Source organism: Lissotriton vulgaris, chromosome 12 (assembly GCF_964263255.1).
Source record: "Lissotriton vulgaris chromosome 12, aLisVul1.2, whole genome shotgun sequence".
Lineage (NCBI taxonomy): Eukaryota > Metazoa > Chordata > Amphibia > Caudata > Salamandridae > Lissotriton > Lissotriton vulgaris.
The window spans coordinates 291,453,925-291,470,757 of NC_141700.1; positions in this window are offsets into that span (position 1 = coordinate 291,453,925).

Consider the following 16,833-nt stretch of genomic DNA (forward strand, 5'->3'; position numbering starts at 1 on the left):
TATTTGTTCTGGAACACAGGATGGGCCTCTCTGGTCTGGTGCTGCAATGGTTCCCATCCTTCCTTCACCACAGAACCCAAAGAATAAAGGCGAACCACTCCCTATCCTAGCCCACGCCATGGGTGTTCCACAAGGGCCCGCTTTATCCCCCCATACTTTTCAACCTATTCTTGGAACCACTTGCAAATGCACTAAACTCAATGAACATTCTCTTCCACATGCACGCAGATGACACGCAACTTTACATGAAAATCTCCTCCCCTGACAATCTCACATCACTCAACACTACTCTCATGAACACTCAAAACTGGCTAACAGAGAACCACCTCCAACTCAACACTTCCAAAAGCAAATTCTTGCTAATTTCTCCTCCGAATCATACCCGCAAGGTAGACCTCTAGTTGAACCATTTCACTGCTTTCAACTGCCCCGTCATCATTGGTTCAGCCAAATCGCTCGGAATAACCCTGGACAAACACTTACATTTGAAGAACCACAAATTAGTAAGGTTTTCAAGGGAGCGAATCACCAGATGAGACTACTCCGGAATCTCAAACCTTTCCTCCCACAAGCTGACTTCAAGCAGGTTGTTCAAGTGCTGGTTTTGCCGAGGCTAGACAATGGCAGTGCTACATTATGTGGCCTCCCGAAATATACCTTGGCCCCACTTAAAGCTGTATTGAATGCGGCGGCCAGACTGACCACGGGTACGAAAAGATTTGCGCACATTTCCCCAGTCCTAAAATTTCTTTCTTTTTAAAAAAATATATTTTTAATACAACATTTAACCGGTTAGTCAGGCATTTACATAGGGCCCTCTGGGTTTCAAAAACTGTTGAGGCTAGTTTGGAGATTGATTGTACATTGTTCTCGAGATTGCCCACCATTCTTGCTCCAATATAACATTGAACATATAGGTTGATGCGGGTTGTTGCGGTTTAGATGGAGCATACAAATAACGTAAACATAGAACATATAAATGACTTGCGGTTGTTTGGTGTCAGGATGATAGGCCGCCTTTTTTAGTCGTGTTTGGCTGGTTTCGTTCTGGATTTTTGTTTTTCATGATGGTTTGTAGGGTTTTAGGAATATGTCTAGTTTTGTCAACAGATCTCTGTTGGGGTTCCTCCGTGGTGTGTGTCTGAGTGCAGTGTTATCCGCCCCTCTGAGAAAAGGTACCCAGTTCAGTCAACCTTTGAATGTGACTTTGGAAGTATCTTTCCATTTGGCTAGAACTGATTTGACTGCGGTCGTTAGAAGGAAGTCTAGGAGGAGTCAGTCTTGTTGGGTGGGTACGTCTGCTGTGATATGTGCAGTGGTAGTTGTGGCGAATGTTCGGTCAAGAGTGCAGCCTTTGGTTTTGTTGATGAAACTGACTACTTTCCCCCGAAATTTGCTGACCTTAGTGCAGTGGTATATGAGGTGTACGAGGTCGTCCTTCTCTGTTTCGCAGTTCTAGCATCTATCGTTCTCTCTCATTCCCATCAATGCTAGGCGCGCTGGAGTCCAGTATGCCTGGTGTAATAGCCAGAATTTCGTTTGCGCTAGTACCGGCGATATCATGTTTTTCGATGGGGCTGCCCAAACTGTCTGTAGCTCTTGTTCCGTGAGTTTGGTACCTAGTTGTGTTTCCCAGTAGTTAGTGTTTTTGGCGTTGAGTCTTGTGGATGTGGGGCGGAGGAGCTTGTACAGGTATGAGACCTGGTGGCCAGTCGCATTTATTGTTTCCATGTATTGAAAGATTGAGGGTTTATGCTTACTTAGTTTTGATTTTGTTAGGGCAGTTTTGATGGCTAGGAAATTGTATAGTTCCTTATCTGGGAGTGCGTGTTGAGCTTTCAGGTGATTGAAAGTGTGGGGAGATCCTTCTGCCTCTAGCTGCGCTGAGTAAGAGAAGCCTAGCTGTCTCCATGACTTTATGTCCAGGGGATTCCCCCTATTTTTAATTTTGGGGTTTTCCCAGAGTGTTTCCCAGTGTGAGTGTCTAATACTGTGCTCGAGTTTCTGGTCTACTTTGAGGAGCGCTTGTCTTGTGATCTTAAAGATCGGATTGTTCAGTTGTGCCTGCTTGTTGGCCGTGAGGAGAGTCAGGGGATCAGTATTCTTTAGTATTGCCTTCTCAATAGAGAGCCATGTTGGTGTGTATGGTTGGTTAGGGACTACCCAGTGCATGCCTTGCCTGGCTATAAAGGCTGTCTGGAAGGTTCTCAGGTCAGCCAGGTTGAGCCCCCCTAGTTTCTTTTCCAGTCTAAGTTTTTTCAGGCCTATTCTTGGTTTCTTATCTTTCCATATAAATTTTTTTAGCATTCGGTCTATTTTTCTGTGGAATTCGTCCGTGAGTGCCATGGGTAGCATTCCTACCAGATAGTTTATAATGGGAGTAATCATCATCTTCACTGTGTCTATCCTTCCCCACCAGGTGATGAATTTGGGTGACCAAGATTCTAGCAGTCCTTTGATCTTTTCCAGTGTGGCTTTCTCATTCTGTTCTAGGGTGAGTCTCAGGGATTTTCTGAATTGGATGCCTAGATATTTGACAGACCTGGGTTGCCAGGCCAGGCCAGACCTGAGTTACCTATTATCTCTTTGGTTGTGTGCATGTTGAGGGGCATGCATTCAGATTTATCTCTATTGAGCTTGTATCCTGAGTGTTTGGCGTACGTTTCAATAGAGTGCATGAGTGCAGTTATGGATTGAGTAGGTTTTCCGTTATTATGAGCAGGTCATCAGCGTAGGCTGCCAGCTTGGCTTTAGTGTTGTTAATCTTTACGCCTGCTATGTTTTTGTTGGCTAGAATGTCTCTTATCAGGGGTTCGAGTGCCAGCAGGAACAGCAGCGGGGATAGCGGGCAGCTTTGTCTCGTTCCTCTTTCGAGTTTGAAATGGGCCGATGTTGATCGGTTTATGGCAATTTGCGCTTTGGGGCTTTTGTACAGTGCCATGACTTTCTTCGTGAAGCCGTCTCCTAGGTTATATTTTTGCATGCTCTTCTCTAGGAATTGCCAGGATACTCTGTCGAAAGCCTTTTCTGCATCTAGCGTGATTACTACCGCTGCTTCGTATGATTTGGAGGAGTGCTCTATTATCTGGCAGATGAGTCTGGTGTTGTCGTGTGACATGAGTGTTTTGAGAGAGCCTACCTGAGTGCTACCGATCAGCTGAGGGAGCACTTTGTTTAGTCTAGTGGCTAGGACTTTGGCGTATAGCTTGCAGTCTAGGTTTATTAGTGATATGGGTCAGTTGTTTCTGGACCATTGTGGGTCTTTGCCTTCCTTAGGTATTACAACTATGTTGGCTAGTGACATAGATTCTGTTACGTTCCCTACTGTGGCGCAGTGGATGAAGACTTTTGTCAAGACCGGCAGTAGCTGGTCTTGGAACGTTTTATAGAAGGGCGCAGTATATCCGTCCGGTACTGGTGCTTTGTTGTCCTTTAGTGCCCTAATGGCCTTGTTAATCTCGCTCTAGCCTCTTGGCTTCCTCTATCGTTATCTTGGGTAGGTTTGTGCTGTTTAGATAGGCTGAGCAACCTTCCTGGTCTAGGTTTTTGTCCCTTTTATAGAGCTCTTTGTAAAAATCTTTGAAAGTTTGTAGGATGTCTTTGTGCCTAGTGTGTGTTCTGTTATGAGCATCTGTGATTGTGGAGATACAGTGTTGCCTCTGTTTGTATTTAAGGTATGACGCTAGGACTTTCCCAGCCTTGTTTGCTTCGCAGAGGTTGATTTGTTTGTATTTTCTAATATATAGACAGGCTAGTTCGCTTAGAATCCAGTTGCATTCGTATTTTTTCCCTGTGAGTTCTGCCAGAGTGGCTGTGTCCGACGTGTCTCTAATGTGTTTGGACTCTAGTTCTTTGATGTCGCTTTCTAGTTGGTCTAACTGTGTTTCGTTTCTCTGTCCCTTCTGGCTTTGATTTCTATTAGTGTGCCCCTGATGGTCGCCTTAAGGGCATCCCACAGGTACTTTGGGTCTGTGTCCTGTGTGTCATTTTCCTTGATGTAGTCTTTGATGGCTTTTTCGATTGTATTTTTGTCTTCCTTTTCGGCCCTGGCAATGTTGTTCAGGCGCCACCTGCGGGTAATGTGCTTGTTGTGTTGGCCTGTCAGCTGTAGGCTGATGCAAGAGTGATCTGAGATTGTTCTGGCCGCGATTTCTGTATGTTTTATCAGGTGAGTGTGGGACCCTGAGATGAGGATATAGTCTATTCTACTGTAGGAGTTGTGTGGGTTGGAGTAGAGAGTGTAATCTCTGGTGTCTGGGTGCTGAAGGCGCCATGGATCTCTTAGGTCGAGTCTGGTGCATATGTTCTTTAGTGTGTTGTGAGAGGTGGGAGGTTGGGGCTGTGATCTTGTTTGTCTGTCTAGAGTGTGGTCCAGAGCTACGTTGAAGTCGCCTGCCATGACTATCATTTGGTTCGTGTGGTTCGTCTCTATTTCTTTTGTCACCTCCTCCCAGAATTTTGTGTTGTCTGTGTGTGGTGCGTATATGTTTGCTACTAGTATGGTGTCTGCACCTCTTTTTAGGTGTGTGATAAGTAGTCTGCCCTCTTTATCGCACTGCTCTTTTTCGATTGTTATGCTTGATCTGCTATTTATCAGGGTGATACCACCTCGCTTCTTGCCTACGGCTGGTGAGCAGGCTGACTGTGGAAAGCTTTGTTTCCTGTAGCAGGATGATGTCGCTTTTTGTCTTTGCTAGATAGTCTAATACTTTCTTCCTCTTAATAGGGTGGTTTAGACCTTTGACGTTGAGGGAGACTATTTTTAGGTCAGTCTGTATTGCGTTATTATTATTCAGGATCCGTGTTGCAAGTCGCGGGCCGAGTTGGGAATCTACTTGGAGATGCTATGTTTCCACTATTCCTGTGGTTCTGTGCACTACCTTTGTGGGCCAGAATGGTTACTTGAGGTGGTTTTGTTGGCCGGACCAGCCTGACTGAGACTATTATTTGGACAAGGACAGAGACGTGGACAAAGACGTGGATGGGACAAACTATGAGCACAGGACAAACGTGACAGACATGTCAGACAGGACACCCTTCCTTCTCCTTCCCCTTCCCTCCCCTCCCTCCCTCCCCCTGCTACTACTTCGTGCTGTAGACGTGCGACAGCAAGGTCCCTCCCACCCCGTTACATCCCCGGGATTGTTCAGTCATTGTTCGTTTATGTATCAAAATAAAAGGATATAGACCGTTGTGTGGCTGAATTGTCTTCTGATTTTTCTTCTTACTTGAGGTAGTTTTGTTGTAAATGACTACAGTCTTCATAGACACGAGATGGAATGCGTTGTTGTTTGAGTTTTGAGGTATTTTTGGTATGTTTGTTAAAAAGACCTTCTTACTCACTTGAGGGTGAGGCCCCTCTTTTGCTTGAGATATTTGTCGTCTCCATTTCCTGTGTGTTTGGTTTGGATCGGTATAATGCCAGTTCCGCTGGGCTTTTGGACGTTAGCGAGTTTGGGCCAGAGAGCCATTCTGGTGTGTACTGTGTTTTTCGAGTAGTTCTGTGTGAGAATGGTCTTGTAGCCATCCCGCTGTAGGTTAGGTGTCTCCCCGGCGTACCCGAAGATTGCCTCGTCTGTGAGAGCGTAGAGGTTTACAAATTGTGCTTGTGTGCATTTGAGGTAGAATTTGTTGGATTTAGTGTCAGAGTTGCTCTTTTGCTATGTCTTTTCGTTTTCCGCAAGGTGTGGTCTGTTGGAAGCATGTCTTACTTCGTCTGACTATAGTGGAGACTGATCTAGTCCGCTTCGTTTTGACGGTCTGGTGAGGCTCTTCTTTTGCTTGATGTGGCTGTCATTTCCATTTCTTGTTCTGTGGGCCCGATAGGTTTCGTGATAGTTCTGCTGGGTCATCGAAAGTTATCATGGTTCCTTTGTTGTTTATCCTGAACCTTGATGGGCTGCTGAAAGAGAAGCTGATGTTTTCTTTCCTCAGTTTTTCTCTCTGTGCCAAGAACCCTTTTCTGATGTCAACAGTTGGCTTTGAGTAGTCCTGCGTGAGGATGATCTTGTTGCCTTTCCAGTGTAGGTTGGGATTTTTCCTCGCTACTCCGAAGATGGCGTCTGCTTGGTGAGACCGTAATGGTTTACAAATTATTGGTCTTGGCCCCAACCTGTTAGTTTGCTTGAAGGCCGGGACTTGGTAGGCTTTGTCCAGCTCGAACGGGTTATCAAACTTGAGATCTGGTAGTTTTGGTATCAGGTCTTGTAACAGTGCAGCACAGGAGCCCGCTTTATCTTCTTCTCCTTCGGGTACTCCCAGGTTTCTTATGTTACCTTTTCTTTGTCGGTCTTCGAAATCTGCTGCTTGCTTTCGGAGGTCTGTTGTTGCCTTGGCAATGTTGCCAATCGCCTTGCGAGTGAGCTGTGACCTGTCCTCTATGTCGCTTACTCTTTGTTCCACTGTTGATATCCTATTGTTGGCTGTGAGGATGTCAGTCCTAACTGCCGCTAGTTCAAGTTGTATGGCTGCGGTAGTTTTTTTTGTAGATTTGGCCAGGTCATGTACTTCAGCCAGTTTTTTTAGTATGCTGTCTAGCATGCTGCTGATGTCCACCTTTTGTTTGAAAGGGGATTCTGGGTGTCCATCCGGTTTGGTTTTCTTAGGTAGTTGTGACGTTTTCCCTTCGTTTCCTGCCATTTTCGTTAGACCTCTTTTCGCTATTAAAAGATCGGGTCTTTTGCTGTTGTCTAGTCCCTTTTGTCCTTAATTCGGAATTCAAGTTTGGGCTTCTCTGCTTGCTTAGCTTCGTGCACACCGGACTTATCGGACTCCTGAGTGTTAGAAGTTGGCCTGGTATATGATGTCCACTATTCTAGTGGGCACCCTGCATCAGTCAAAACAACCCTTACGGTGATGGTTGTAAAGTCAACCTTATAGACCAGCTATCCTAGTGGTAGCATGGACAAGCAGTCTTAGGCTAAAACATCAGAGAGCATGTGAAGCAAGCTGTTTTACCAATTATAATCCCTTGAATACCAAATGAAAGGACACCACACAAGGTATATATCAAATATATATGTATTTATTCTAAACACAACCCCTCTGCACTCTTTATGAGGTCAGAGGTCAAAGCACAATACAAGTTACTTAAATAGCATACGTCAAGTTGCACAAATACAGTTTTGCCCTAGGGGCCACGCAAACCATATACTAGGAAAGTGGTATAAGTACCCCTACAGAAATACTGAATAGGCCTAGAGCCTAGGGAATCGCTGGGGCTACACTGAACAACCTATGGATAGGAAGTAGGAGGCCCACGGGAGACGCGTGAAGTGCCTAAACGTAGACGCGGGTTTCCATTGGAATAGAATGGGAACGTAAAAGTTACAAAGTAGTTGATTCAGGACACTTCTGGATGGACTAGGGTAAACCCCTTTAAACTAGGACACTTGGATAGTCAATACCCACGGGAGCACCGGAGTACTCGTGTTAACTCACCCTGGGAAGCCGGGTGCATAGGTGTCTTTTCGTGTCGGGTTTCGTCGCTGTTTCCTATGGAGAACTGCAAAGAAGTGCTGCAGGCGACCAGAAGAAAAGTGTCCGAGTGGATCCAAGGGTGGATCAGAGATGAGAAGAACCTAAAAGCAGAGGGGACAGAGTCTGGGTCACTAGCCAGTGACCAGGAAGGTACCCGGAAGGAACCAGGCGATGTCGGATGTTTCCAGGTAAAGAAGGTGAACCTTGTCTCTGCAGCCACGAGGACCAGGAGGCGTCAACGATGACTAGGAGCTGGATTCGAGCTGTCCCATGAAGGATCTGGACGTCTGCGGTGTCGGTAGCCGGATTGGACCCAACAAGCCTTGGAAAACACAATCCATGCAGGAAGTGAAGATTGGCTTCGAGTCAGACCAGCAAGGTCTGGGGAGCTTCTCCTTTGCAGGAAAGCTGGAGCAAGCCTGGAACAACCAGGCCAGTGGTGTAGTTTGAAAGGATCGTCTTCAGAGGGCTAACTAGCCAGTGGGCTAGCAACCGGGAAGACGCGTCAAGCTGAAATGCAGGAGCAGGCCCCACGCGGCACTCGTGGAGTGTGGAGGGCTGAGCTTCAGTGCAATTGGCGCGCGGGTCTGGAGATTCTCAAACCCCAATGCACAACTTCGAGGGTGCCTCAGAATATGCACAGTTAGTAAAATGCAGGCTGACCAGGGTGTCCGGTCCCACGTCTCTCGTGTCCGCCACGGGTCTTAGATTTGCTGGAGGTGTGGGTCGGGGTCAGAGAAGTCTGGAAGTCCAGGCCTGAGTAGCTGAGTCTTCGGGATCCTTTAGGGGTGTTGACAAAGCAAACTGGCAAGTCACTGTTGGTGCCTGTTTGGACAGGGTGGTCACTCCTTGGCCACAAGGGAGATTTCTTCAGTCTTCTAGTCGTGTAGAACATCGAAGGTCCAAGAGTTTTGTATCAGAGTTTCGTTCCAGGATAATCTAATGTCTCTAGACATAGCTCCTATCTTTATACTAATCTAAGGGGCTGGATTACCTGTCAGGTCCCTCCTATGTGTGGAACCTGGGAATGGGGTGGTTACACCCCTTTCCCTTTGTCCAGTTTCGTGCCAGAGCTCGGGCTGGAGTGCCCCAGCAACTGGTTTGAACCGGACTATGCATGGAGCACCTTGTGTGCCCCAGGCAGTGTCTGGCAAAACATCTTTCCATTGAACCCACCCTGCCCTGATACACTACAGGCTGTCTGGGGAGGTACTAGCACCTCCCTCGACAGGAAACCTATTGTCCAGGCCTTCCTTGCCGGAGTTTCCTCCAGCTGCAGGAGGTCAGACTCGTGTCTGTGGCAGCAGCATCCATTTTGTGATGCTGAGGCTCTGTTTAACTTTAGCCAGGTAAAGCAGTAACTACATGTCTTCTCCCTCTAGAAGGGTGGAATGCTACCCCCGCAACCAGGACTGGCGGCGGTAGTATTCCAAAGTGTTTGACACCTTACACAACATGTTTTAATAAAGCTAACCAAAGTTAGCATTAACCACGAGGATTATAATGCACTTAAGAGTACATGGTATGGCTATATCATAGAACAGCTATAAGGACATGGGTCCGAAAGCTGCAGAGGGGCTCAGTTCATGCTAGGGCACCCTCTCACATAAAACCAAGCACTCTGCCTCCAGGATTGTCAAGGCCTGCCATAGGAGTGACTTATAGGTATATATGTGTCTATATATAAGGGTAGATATAGGTATACTATATTTAAGCAAGGGGTGATTACACCACCTTGCCCATGCTGAATGATCAGCCTGTGGTCAGTTTGGATGGCCAGCCAGGGGTGGCATAATACATGCTGCAGCCCCTGGTAGGCCTTGGATGCACCTATGCACTGGGTACCTATGGTACACTATACAGGGGCTCACAAGTGTGATCCAATATCCAATATGGTATGTACCTAAAGTACATGGTATCAATTTAGAGAGAGAAAAGCTGAGCTGTGGGTCTGATTAGCAGGCCCACAGCCACACTAATGTCAAAAAACCAGAGTATCACAGCAAATAGTGGGGGTGACCATAGGAAGCAGACCCTACTCTCCTACACTGAGCACTTGGTTTCTTATGAACCTCCTCTTCGTCGTTTTGCTTGACTCTTGTGGTGTGTTCTTTCCCTGTCTGAGCCTGTCACGCACTATCTATCTTGTTGTCTTTGAGATTCTCATTCTTTATAGGGGTGTTATTGTCCACGACAATTGTTCCACCCAGTCTGCCCCTTAATATCTTACTGCTTGTCTCGTGAGCCGATCAGCATGTCTGTATTGTGACTGCCTACCGTCAGTCTCTCTTTATTGACTGCTTGTGGGTGTTGTTGCCAGTAATTTATTTTGCCTGCACCTCTCCCGGTCTCTTTGTCGGCTGCTTTGCCTTTGTTTGGTTCATTGTGTGATTGTTGGTGCACGCGGCTGTGTTTTCACTCCCCTTCACTGCTCTTGTAGTGTTGCGCAGATGGTCTGCTTCGTGTCGGGTCTTTGTTGGTGTTTTTCGGAGGCGTCTGCCTTGGGTATTAGCCGTCTCTTAGTTGTGCTTCCATTCACCGCTGGCTCTTTTTCCTTTCTTTTTTTTGCTGCTTCTCTCTTGTCCTTGTCCTTCCCCTAATGATTGATTGTCCTCTTTCTCTTTTAGCTCTTCGTCTTTGATCCGCCCCCTTCGGGTAAAGATGGCCACCCTCGTCTTGGTTTCGTTTTCGTTCGTATCGTTGTTACGCTCTTTGGTGGGGGGATGATGTGAGCGCTGGTAAGTGCCTTCAAGAAACCCTGCGCTTTGGTTTTTTGTTATATATATTTTATATATATGTACTTTTTTTCCTTTCTTTCATGCTCCTCTTCCTTAGCTAAAATGGCTGCTTTTGCTGGGGTCCTTAGTTTCGCTTTCACTTGTTCTTGCCGAGCAGCGTGGACCCTAGTTTTTCGCCGGTTTGGTCAATTGATGGCTGGGGGCATCAAGGGGGGTCTAGAGTGCTGCAGGCACGGGCACTGACCTCATAAACATGTTCGGCTTTCGCACTGTTGATCAGTGTTTTCCCTCAGAGGTCTCTTGTTGTCACCTCCATCTTGTCGGGCTGGTGCTCCCATTCCGTTGTTGAAGACTGTTTTTTGACCCTTGTTCGGTTGTTTCAAGCTTCTGTTCCTACAGCATCTGGAGCTGCTCGGGTTCCGATCAGCGCTGCTGCATTTGTTTCGATTTTCCGTCCGCAGTTTCACTGTCTTTTTCCTGGTTTCATCCCGAGGTGTAGCGAGCTCTGGACTTAGGCAACTCTTCCCATTGCAGTCCAAGCCACGCTGCCTTTTGAAGCAAGAATAGAGCTAAAGATCACCTGCCAGACCACAAACCTCTCCATCTCAAAACCCCCTAAGTACCTATGCCAAAAGCTAGAACTATCTGGAGGTGGTAGACCCTCAAGAAGCGCTAACACCTTCCTTCTGAAACCACAGATATTTCGAAAAAAGATAACTTGTCAAAGAGCTTTCTCCGGCTCCGCTCCACAGATCTGGAAATCTCTCCCCCCTGAAATTCGCAGTCTCACCTCAATGGTTGCCTGCAAAATTTGAGTAAAACGATTTATTATGTGCAAGTTCTTACCTTAATTGGGCTCCGATCTTTTGCTTGAAAATCCTGAACTTACTCCCTCATCCATTGTACTTACTGTGATGATGTGTTGCACCCTTTGTAACTGTTTCCTTTGTTATGTATTTGACGCCTGCCTAACCTTGACCATGCGTATTTGTGAAGCGCTCTGATATCTCTCGGGATCATGTTCGCGCTGTATAATACTTTATAAATAAATAAATAAAAAGAAATTTTAAAAAAAGAAGCCATAGTAAGAAGAGGCAACGCAACAGCGGTTGCATTAAATCACATCAAACTTGAAACTACCGGCCCAAGCCTCACACCTTTGCTCCACGTGATCCAAGCAAGGCTCATTCCAACTATCACCTACGTGAGCGAGTGTCTACGGGGAAGGGAAGGAAGTACATATAGCTACAAGCTAGAAACCTTCAGCTCTTACCTATTCCGTCTTTTATATATTTTTCAATCGGCTTGAATTAATTATGTAGCCTTGAAAACAATGATCGGTTTTCAAACAGAACATTACAGATTCGATGGTGAGTTATTGAGCATGATTACCTTGTTTGGCTTTCTTAGGCTTTCTACTTATTGAGCTAGCTGCCGTTTCCTTTAGTCTCATCATAATTTAATTCTATGGCAGGACAGGAGGCTCAGATTATGCTTTCTCGATTTCTTTACTACCAACAGCAGCCAATAGGAACATAGTAAAGAAAAAAGCAGACTACAAATCCCATGAGCACTTAGGCAACCATAGAGACTACATCCCATATAAACAACCATAGAGGACAACACTTCCTCTTTCTTTGCTGCTTCGCAGCCAGTTAAGTCCTTTTCTATGCTTCTTGTGATATTTGCATGTTCTTATATTGTACTTTGCTTACTTGCATTGTGACCGCCGCTTAATTGCTGCTTGTTTGCTTATACTGCCGCTTCGCCGTGTAGTTTCGCTGCGTTGCCTTTGGCGTTTTCTGTTCCGTTTTCTGCCCGGTTTTTCCGGTTGTTTCTTTGTTGTGGAGAGCGCGGGTCGCATCTCTTGCAATATCGGGCGCTTCGTGCCCGTATATTTTGCTGTGTGGAGTGGGACCGGGACTCGGAGACTCGTGCGCTATTGTCGCGCGTTGCTCCTCTTCCGGGTTTGCAGGCGAGCCTCCGCGCATGCGCGTTGGCTTTGGTGACGCTCCGTGTTCCGCACAGAGCCCGGACACGCTGAGAGGCGGCGTTTTCTTCTAAGCCTCAGCCCACTGCCTGCCGGAGAGTCCCTCCTGACGCCCTTTGTCTCAGAAAATAGTTTTTTGGGCTGTATAATTCATAGAGGTGTTGCCTAGGGTGACTTATATTGCAAGCCTGTCCCTCCACTCTTGACTTTCCTATTCATTGGTTTGAGTTGTTGCTCTGCCTTTTTGGCTTGCTTGGGGCTGTCACTCCCCCTGACAGGGTCGCTTGTGTTTACAACTGGACCTTTGCTTTATTGTTTAGTGGGCATATATATTTATATATTTTTTCCTCACTTTTTTGCACTGTCATTTCTTCCATCATAGCTGGTTATGACGATTCTGAGGAATACTATTATGATGAGGAGCCTGAAGAGTCTTTTGAATACGATTTGGTCGACGCCCTTGACCAAGGGGTCCAGCATTCGGTCAATACTGCGCTGGTCCGCGCTATTGGACCGTTGAAACGCCATTTGACCGATTATGCTTAGCAACAAGGCTGGATACCGTCCTCTTCTGGGAAGCACTCCTCTAAGTCACCGAAAAACCTGCATAAGTCTGATTTTGTAAAATTGGCAAAGTCTTTGTCTGCCTCCACTGTTTCCAAACAGTCTCGTCCACCTCCTCCGGACACTGATGACACCTCCTCCTCCTCTTCTTCAGGTCCCTCTGGTCCTCCCCCTGCTAAGAGATCTAGGAAAGAACATTTTGTTGACGCCTCTCCCCATCCGCCGGTCCTAACCTTTGAGCCAACTGATATAGTTCACCCAAATTCCAAGTCTTGGCTCCCTGCACCGGAGGTGGCAGAATATATCCAGGCACACATCCGTGAACCCCTCGATCAGGAAGTGCGCTCTCGCTTACGCTCCGAGTGCCCTCGCCCGGAGTTGGCGGATAAATTGGCTGACACCCCGGAGGTGGATCCGACTATTCTGACCTACCTCAAAAAATTCACCAAGGATCCCAAAAAGGGGATTGACCGCTCTTGGCGCCTGTGTCAGGATAAGTTACTGGATCTTCTAGGCCCCCTGACAAAAATTTTGGATTTAGGTTATCAGGCTCAAGGGTCTGCATCTGGCATCGACCCAGATGAACTTATTGGTTGGGCCCAACGGGCTATCTGTGAACTAGGGAACGCGAACTGTGCACTATCCACCGAGCGTAGGCGTTCCATCTTGTTGAAAATGGACCCCAGGTTATCTGAACTTGCTACGTCGGAATCGGGTCCCCTTGCACAGGGACTCCTGTTTGGTCAACCTTTCTTAAAAGAGTTGACTAAGTTCGTGGCCACCTTTAGCGGCCTTGACAAGGCGCAGTCTTCGTTGCGCAGGGCGTTCCGCCCGGTTTTTGGCAAGGCCGGACTTTCCAGGGGACGTTCGTTCGGCCGGGGTTCTGGCCAGCAGCGTGGCCAGCAGTCCCAGCAGGGAGGAGGACATCAACAACAGTCATCCTATTCAGGTTCAAAAACAACTTTCTATCCCTCCCGTAAAGGTCGTGGTCACGGCAACAAAGGAGGTTATGGTGGAAACCAGGGAGGTCGCCAGGATTTCTCCTCTACAGGTGAGCTTGATTCCCTACGACAGTGTTGTTCTGGGGGGCAGGGTGCAATTTTTTCTGCAAAATTGGCGCACGATCTCAAACGATGCATGGATATTACAAACAGTTCAAGGGTATCACATCGAATTTTATCACCCTCCCCTTCAAAATCACGTCCCTTCTCCCCTTGTTTTTTCCCAACTAGATCGAGACGTGATATCCAGGGAAATCGAGTCTCTTCTGCTCAAAGGGGCCATTGTGCGGACGTCCCTGCATCCTCAGGGGTTCGTCAGCAATGTGTTTCTGGTGGAGAAGAAAGGGGGAGGTTCTCTCTTTGTGCTCAATCTCAAGGAGTTCAACAACAGGGTGGTCTATCGCCACTTCAAGATGGAAGGCATCCATCTTCTCAGGGATCTCCTTCGCAAGGGCGACTGGATGGTTCGCCTGGATTTGAAGGACGCTTACTTGTCCGTCCCCATCTTTCCGCCTCATCGCCGCTTTCTTCAGTTCCAATGGTCAGGGGAGTGGTTCAAGTACACGGTTCTCCCGTTCGGCCTCTCGTCCGCTCCGTGGTGCTTCACGAAGCTCCTGAGACCAGTTATGGAATCATTGAGGGCGCGCGGGGTGCGTCTGATCGTGTATCTGGACGACATTTTGTTGATGGCTCAGTGTCCAATACAACTACGGTCCCATTTGACATGGACGGTCGATCTGTTGCAGTCTCTCGGATTTCTCAAAAATCTCATTTACATCCCACTCAGTCAATCGAGTTCCTGGGTTTCCTAGTCGACTCAATATCTTGCCAACTGCTCTTACCCTCCCAGAAAGTCAGGTCTATCAAGAGGGAATTGAGGTTACTGTTGTCCACACAGAATGTATCTTTACGGTTGATCGCACGGATTGTCGGACTGTTGGCCTCATCCATTCAAGCGATCTTTCCAGGTCCCTTGCACTATCGGGCCCTGCAACGTCTCAAGATCCGGCATTTGCAGAAGGGTCTTCGTTATTCCGACCTTGTTCCTCTGTCATCGGAAGCGAAGTCGGAGATGCTGTGGTGGCTCAATCACATGGAGGCTTGGAACGGGAAAGCCCTGTTCGGCTCGACTCCGGATGTGGTGCTGGAGTCGGATGCGAGTCTTTGGGGCTGGGGAGCCCGATGCGGGGATGTGACGACGGGCGGCCGTTGGTCACAAGACGAACTAAACCTTCACATCAATTGTCTGGAGCTTCTGGCGGGATCTTTTGCGATCTGCAGCCTTGCTCCTCAGGCCACCAGCTGTTGCATACTGCTCTGCATGGACAACATCTCTGCGATGAGGTATGTGAACAAACTGGGAGGAACGAGGTCGAAACTGTTGGCAGAGATTGCAAAGGATTTCTGGCACTTCTGCCCTCAGAAGAAGATCACTCTTATTGCAGAGTATCTCCCGGGTCGCCAGAATCAAGTGGCCGACTGGAAATCTCGCCATCTGCTGGATTTCAGCGACTGGCCGCTTCACCCCGTGTATTTTGGAATCTGTCTCGGCCTTAGATCGATCTTTTCGCCTCTCGCCTCAATGCTCAGTTGCCCAAGTTTTACAGCTGGCGTCCGGATCCGGAGGCTCTTGCCACGGATGCCTTTTTCCAGACTTGGCCCCCTCATCTTTGCTATGCGTTTCCCCCATTCGCGATGATTCCGCGAGTCTTGGCCAGAGCGAAGCACTTCCAATCGGAGATCATTCTGATAGCTCCTCTTTGGAGGGCTCAAGCATGGTTTCCGGACCTTCTGGAGATGAGTTGCTCAACACCGTTCCTGCTTCCACAGAAGTGGAACTTGTTGTTGGATCCTCTGCTCCATCCGCATCCTCTGGTTCTGGCGGGCCAGCTCCGGCTGGCTGCGTGGCGTCTTTTGGGGATCGCTGGAAAATCCCTGGCTTATCTGGAGACGCTGCGAGATTTATCGATGAGGCTTGGGCCCCCAACACGCGCAAGCGTTATGCATCAGCTTGGCGACGATGGTGTGGTTGGTGTTCTGAACGAGACTTGGGTCCCGCTTCAGCGGATGTTGCTTTAGTTGTTAATTTTCTTGCTTCCATCGCTTCTTCTGGTTCTGCTTATAGGACAGTCAATTCTTTTCGCTCCGCTGTCTCTGCGGGCCACGATTTTGTTGACGGGAAGCCTATTGGGGAACATCCTCTAATTTCTAAATTGCTTCGTGGCATTCGGATGGCTAAGCCGCCTTGTCCGAAGTATGTAGCTCTTTGGGATGTTTCCATTGTCTTACGTTTTCTGGAGGCTTGGCCTCCCAATTCTTCTCTGTCTCGTAAGCAACTTTCAGCGAAGTTGACGATGCTCTTGTGTTTGGTGTCGTGTAAACGCATTTCAGATGTACGTGCGTTAGACCTCGCAGGACGTTCTTTTTCCCCGGAAGGGGTCACTTTTACGGTTTCCCGGTGCACCAAGAGTAATCTGTCTTCTGTGACTTATCCAGCTTTTCCCCAGAACCCACAGTTATGTGTGGTCCAGTGCATAAAAGATTATGAGGTGAGTACTGCTCCTTTTTCGACAAGATTTGTCTGGGCAGTTGTTGATTGCTTTGCAAAAGCCTTTTAAGCCTGTGGCGCCAGCTACCCTGGCTCGTTGGGTACGCTGGCTTATGTCTGAAGCAGGAATTGATATCTCCATTTTTGGAGCTCATTCCGCTCGGGGTGCCATGGCCTCTAAGGCTTTTCATGTTGATGTGGGTTTGCAAGACATTATGAAGGCCGCTGATTGGTCTTCCGATACTGTGTTTAAAACGTATTATTTCAAACCCATTGTGGATATTGCATCTGTTGTGGTGGACCAGCTTTGAACAAGCATAATCTGAGCCTCCTGTCCTGCCATAGAATTAAAAATTTGCAAACATTCGTGACAAGAATTTTCAATTCTATTAAGGGCACGGAGGCGAGGATTATCCCACCCAAATGTATTCTACTGCATTGCTTATGTTTGCATCATTGCTTTGCTATGACTCTGACATGTTTCTTGCATTGTTTTTTTCCCTACCCTATGTG